Genomic DNA, 6,187 nt, shown 5'->3' with positions numbered 1-6,187 from the left:
GATGATGGTGGAGCAGAGCCCCCTCCTCCCCTCTTGACCTGTGTTGAATAGGTAATGTGAGTGAGAAATAAACCTGTGTTGTGATTTCCTTAGCCAATACTGAATAAATATAACAGACTGGATGTGCAACTTCAATCCAGTGGTTTCCTTCCAACCCTCCTTTTCCACCCTCTTATGAAAAGCCCTCTTTTTTTGAACATTATACCGTCTGGTACACCATCCTTTAAGTCTCTCACCCAACCCCATCACCATTATCTTCCACCTTCCTTTTCACTCCCCCTCATTCATTATGGACTTTATTAGCTGACTCAAAAATATCTTTTTTTGTTTTTTTAATTTAAACTAGATTATTTTATTTAATTAAATTTCATTTAATGAGGCTTTTTTTTAAATAAACAATCCCATTTTTAGGAATTATGTACAACCAATTATCTACTTCAAATTTTCACATCCTAAAGTCAGCATTAGTAACGGGGATACCATATACAAAAAAAAAGTACATCCAAAGTTCAAAAATGCAATATAATCCTTTTCTTGGAGGAAAAAAATATATATGATAGACAGTCACTCTAAATGAGCAAAAGAAATTTAGTTAAAGTGATCATAAAAAATGTTCTTTACTTGCTGAATATCCTGAAACAAAACACTTACCCATTACAAGCTTTGGTTTGCTCATTCAGAAAACACAGGAATGGTGGTAAATTCCTTACAGAGAGATGAACATTAAATTAGTTATTCTGTATAAAGTACAACGCAGGTTACATTTCGAGCAATTCCTAATTGTTATTATTTATAATCTTCTCCTCCTTTCCTATAAAATGCGTTTCTTGGTAATATTCTTTTTCTCTTGTGGTATACCTAAAAATAACACAAACAGCATTTAGTGGATAGGTCTTAAAAAAGGATTTTTAGAGAAAATATAGAATAGTCTAAAACTTGACACTCAAGTTCTTACTTAGGAAGGAGCCAAGGCCAGCCAAGTTCTTCAGGAGAAGCAAACTGTGTGAAGAAAACTCTTTTCTGTTTTCTCCTCCAATTCCAGGAGCAGCTTATCCTGACTGTCCTCCATGTATGTGCTGGCAGAGCTTACAAATGAGGAAAATCCCAGGGTGGTGTCTTCCAGGGTGTCTTCATTGTCCACATTGATCACATGTGTGGCCTGGAAGGTCTCTTGTTCTCTGGAACACAGCTCTTCCACCACTCTGTCATAGACCGTCTCGTCACAGGTTATGATGACTTCGAAGGCATCTCTGCACTCTTGAAATCTTTCCGGCTGGGGCTTGATCCTCTGATTTCTTCCCAAGATGTGTAACATTCCATTATGGGTATAGTATTCTCTGTCTTTCCTTACAAGATCCTTGTACATTTGTTGATATGTTGTTGCAAAATCGTAAACCAAGGAGAGATTGGGTCCTGGCTCTGGGAGTTTCACATGAGGTCTAGTCCCAAAAGACTAGACACTGAACCCCTTTTTCCTGAGGATACTGTGGACTTCCATGCTCCAGTTGATGTTACTGATATACACCACAGCCAGCCTGAGTGGAGATGAGGGCATAATGGCAGCAACCTGGAACGTCAGAGAGACTTGTGGGCTTCTGCGGCTACAGAGACTCTGAAGCCACCAGGGTAACCTCCTGCTTCCAGCTCTTCCAACTATCAAAACATCTAAGAACAGGAAATAGGTTTATATTAAGTCACCTAGCAGAGTGGGTAGAGACTCTCGTGATTTCTTCACTGATTCAGCCATGATAATGAACTCTAACTATAGAACCTAACCTAATCATGAGACTGATCAAGGGGATTGGATTACCTAAGCCACTATTCTCCACGGGGGTGGTACAGTCCTGTGGAAGCATTTAGAAATCCTTTTTTTTTTTTTTTTAATTGTGCTGTAGATGAAGGTTTACAGAGCAAATTAGTTTTAAAACACATATTGTTTTGTGACATTGGTCATCAACCCCACGACATGTCAACACTCTCTCATTCTCAAACTTGAGTTCCCCATTACCAGCTTTTCTGTCCCCTCCTGCATTTTCCTGCTTGCCCCTGGGTTGGTGTGCCCATTTAGTCTCAGTTTGTTTTATGGGCCTGTCTAATCTTTGGCTGAAGGGTGAACCTCAAGAGTGAATTCAGTACTGAGTTAAAAGGGTGCTCAGGAGCCATACTCTTGAGATTTCTCCAGCCTCTGTCAAACCAGTAAGTCCAGTCTTTTTTTTCTTTTTTTTTGTGAGTTAGAATTTTGTTCTATATTTATCTCCAGCTCTGTTTGGGGCCCTCTACTGTGATCCCTGTCAGAGCAGTTGGTGGTGTTAGCCAGGCACCATCTAGTTGTGTTTGATTCAGCCTGGTGGAGGCTGTGGTAGTTGTAGTCCATTAGTCCTTTAGACTAATCTTTCCGTTGTGTCTTTGGGTTTCTTCATTCTCCCTTGCTCCCTTGCTTGGCGTGGGCCACTCACAAGATTTTAAGACCCCAGACACTACTCGCCAAAGTAAGATGTAGAACATTTTCTTTATAAACTACTGCTATACCAGTTGAGCTGTGTTTCCCACCCCACCCGCACCCACCAAGACCATGTTTCCCACAGCCCTCAGCCCAGTAATCCGTCCCTCATGGAGTTTGGATGTGTTTATAAAACTTCCACGACCTAGCCTTGGTCAAATTGGGCTGGGTTCCCCAGTATTGTGTACTCTTACCCTTCACCAGAGTTGTCACTTATCTATTGTCTATTTAGCATTTTTCCCTCGCCTCCCATCCCCTACCTCCTAACCATCAAAGGTTGTTTCTTTTTGTGTGTAAACCTTTTCACGAGTTTTTATAATAGTGGTCTCATACAATTTGTCCTTTTGTGATTGACTTACTTCACTCAGCATAATGCCCTCCAGATTCATCCATGTTGTGAGATTTTTCAAAGATTCACCATTGTTCTTTATTGTTTTGTAGTATTCCACTGCATGTATGTACCATAGTTTGTTTATCCATTCATCTGTTGATGGGCACTTAGGTTGTTTCTTTCTTTTTGCTATTGTGAATAATGCTGCAATGGACATGGGTGTGCATATGTCTATCTGTGCCATGGCTCTTTATTTCTCTAGGATGTATTTCTAGGAGTGAAATTGCTGGATCATATGGTATTTCTATATCTGGCTTTTTAAGGAAGCACCACATTGTTTTCCAAAATGGTTGTACCGTTTTGCATTCCCACCAGCAGTGCATAAGAGTTCCAATCTCCCCACAGTTTCTCCAGCTTTTGTTATTTTCTGTTTGTTTGTTTGTTTTGATTCGTGCCAGTAATGTTAGGGTGAGCTGGTATCTCGTTGGGGTTTTGATTTGCATTTCTCTAATGGCTGGTGACTGCGAGCATTTCCCCATGTGTCTGTTCATTGCCTGAATGTCTTCTTTGGTGAAGTGTCTGTTCATATCTTTTGCCCCTTTTTTAATTGGATTATTTGCCTTTTTGTTGTAGAGGTGTTGTATTTTCCTGTAGATTTTAGAGATTAGACCTTTCTCGGGTTTGTCATAGGCAAAATTTTTTTCCCAGTCTATGGGTTCTGTTTTTACTTTTTTGGTGAAGTCTTTTGATGAGTGTAAGTTTTCTACTTATTCGAAGATCCCAGTTATGTAGTTTATCTTCTGGCATTCGTGTATTTTTAGTTATGGTTTGTATCCTGTTTATGCCGTGTATTAGGGTCTCTATCACTGACTATTTTTCTCTATGATCTTTATAGTTTTTGGTTTTGTATTTAGGTCTCTGATCCATTTGGAATTAGTTTTGTGTATGGTGTGAGGGATGGGTTTTGTGTATGGTGTGAGGGATGGGTTTTGTGTATGGTGTGAGGGATGGGTTTTGTGTATGGTGTGAGGGATGGGTTTTGTGTATGGTGTGAGGGATGGGTTTTGTGTATGGTGTGAGGGATGGGTTTTGTGTATGGTGTGAGGGATGGGTTTTGTGTATGGTGTGAGGGATGGGTTTTGTGTATGGTGTGAGGGATGGATCCTGTTTCTTTTTTTCTTTTTGCAGATGGACATGCAGTTTTGCCAGCACCATTTGTTAAAAAGACTCTTTTCCCCATTTGATGGACTTTGGGCCTTTGTCAAAGATCAGGTGACCACAGGTGGATGCATTCACATCTGGGCTCTTCGTTCTGTCCTGTTGGTAATGTCTTTCATTGTACCAGTACCAGGCTGTTTTGACCACCATAGATATACAGTACATTCTAGGGTCAGGTAGAGCACTGACTCAAAAATTTCTTTTGCTCCCCAGCTCCTGTCCTAGCCCCCCAATTTTTTGATATCATCAATTTCAGTAACATTCATCGACATTAGCTTCAACCAACCCTTCCATGGCCAAACCCTGGACCATATTACCAAAAGCCCAGTGCTGTCGAGTTGATTCCGACGCATAGCAACCCTATAGGACAGAGTAGAACTGCCCCATAGAGTTTCCAAGGAGCTCCTGGTGGAGTCAGTCGACCCTTTGGAAATACAAATTCCAATAGATCTATTTTCTTTCTCTCTCCTGCCAGATTTGCTCCAACTCTTCCATTTCAACCCGCATATTTGCCTTCTCTACTGGACCCTAATCTCCTTGGAGTTAGAGCTATGTCATATTCATCTCTGTATCCTCAGCACTTATCACAGGGCATGGCCAAGGGGAGTCAAGTAGAAGATATTCACAAAAAAATGAATGAGCAAAATAGGTGACCTTGCATACATTGGGGACCCCCATGGCCTTTAAAAGGTGCCTTGGTAAATGACATTATGGATTCCCCTCAAGAGCATCTGGACGGAAACCAAAAGATCATAATTCTAATTTTGGCTCCATCACCAGTTAACATTGTGGTCTTGGACAAGTCCCTTGACCTCTCTGGACCTCAGCTTCCTTTTGTTTTTTTGCTGAATTGTAAATAGGGATAGAATGAAATTATAGATGTGAAAGTGATTTGAAAGTGTAAAGAACTCTAGAAACTTAGAATCATTAGAATAGTACCCAGTGTGTTTGCTGTTGGTCAGAAAGTATAACATGTCAGACTCATGCTTTTCCTTATGGAGGAAAAGCAGGGTACATGTTGGAAGAATCAAACACCCAGAAAGCCAGTGATGAACCATTAGGTTCCCAGGTTAGCACAGCCTGCTGCTTTCAGCTTTTCTCATTCCTTCAATCACCAAACATTTTTTTATTTCCTACTGTTTGCAGGCACTCAGTGAGACACATCTTGGTCTCATAGAGTTTAGTCTTTTGGAGGGAACAGAAAAGTAAATAATTAATTGCAATCAATGCGATAGAGCAAATAGAAGTATGTGCTAGATGTTAGGGGAGAAGGATGCCCTAATTCTCTCTGGACAGATAGGGCACATTAGAGTTTCAAAGAGGAGGGGGTCCATGCTCCCATCAGCTACACAGGGTCAGCTTTCCTTGGGACACTGTAATTAAGCCAAGAGCTAGAGAAAAGAGATCCATGTGTAAAGATTTGAACACAATTGGAAATTGAGCTCCTTTCTTTAACTACTCCCCCAGACTATTTTCCTTGCCCTGCTACTATCTGGACATAGCCACAAACATTCCAGGTATGTGCACAATTAATCCTCCTAACTGTCCCATTAGACACAGGGTCACTGCTAGGCTCTATGTGAATTAAAGCCAGGACTTCTGAGACCAAATTCCACATTCTTTTCACCAGGTCACACTGCCTATCATGCCTAAAAAAAATGGAGGATCGGAGCCTGAGGATGGGGGATGAAGTCCTCCCAGGGCATCTGTGATTGGCTTCAGAGCTTTCAGACGGGGTTATTATCAGGGTGACCAAGCCTGTCTCCAAACAGAATCCCTCCTATACCAGAGACTCCCTGCAGTGCAGGCCAAACAGATCTATACCTCATTATGCCAGATTCCCCAGCCCAATACAACGGAAATTAAATGCTGTCTGCACAGGAGCTGTGTGGAGTCCTTACATTCCCAGCTGGCCGGGCAGGACTTGGGATGAGAGTGAGAGTGGAAATTACTGCCCATCGATGAGAACCTGACAAAGCAGGAGTATCCTGAGAATCAGTTGCATGGTAGTCAGGCTGTCCTCCTCATCTCAAGGAGCTTGGGTCTCCCCCCTACCCCTATCTTTGGGGGCTTCTGAGGCACGTGGAGCTCATCTCAGCCTGGTATATCAAGGGGTACAATTAACCCACCTCCACCTG

General features: G+C 41.7%; 1 pseudogene; it reads right to left on the bottom strand.

Annotated features, from left to right (window-relative positions):
• Positions 1-895: 895 nt before the first annotated feature.
• LOC100656456 (RNA polymerase II subunit A C-terminal domain phosphatase SSU72 like protein 3-like) lies at positions 896-2,898 on the bottom strand (annotated as a pseudogene).
• Between the last annotated feature and the right edge of the window lie 3,289 nt (positions 2,899-6,187).

This window comes from Loxodonta africana, chromosome 15 (genome assembly GCF_030014295.1).
Source record: "Loxodonta africana isolate mLoxAfr1 chromosome 15, mLoxAfr1.hap2, whole genome shotgun sequence".
Lineage (NCBI taxonomy): Eukaryota > Metazoa > Chordata > Mammalia > Proboscidea > Elephantidae > Loxodonta > Loxodonta africana.
Note: the sequence above shows the minus strand (reverse complement) of the source record. Positions and strands in the feature narration are given on the sequence as shown.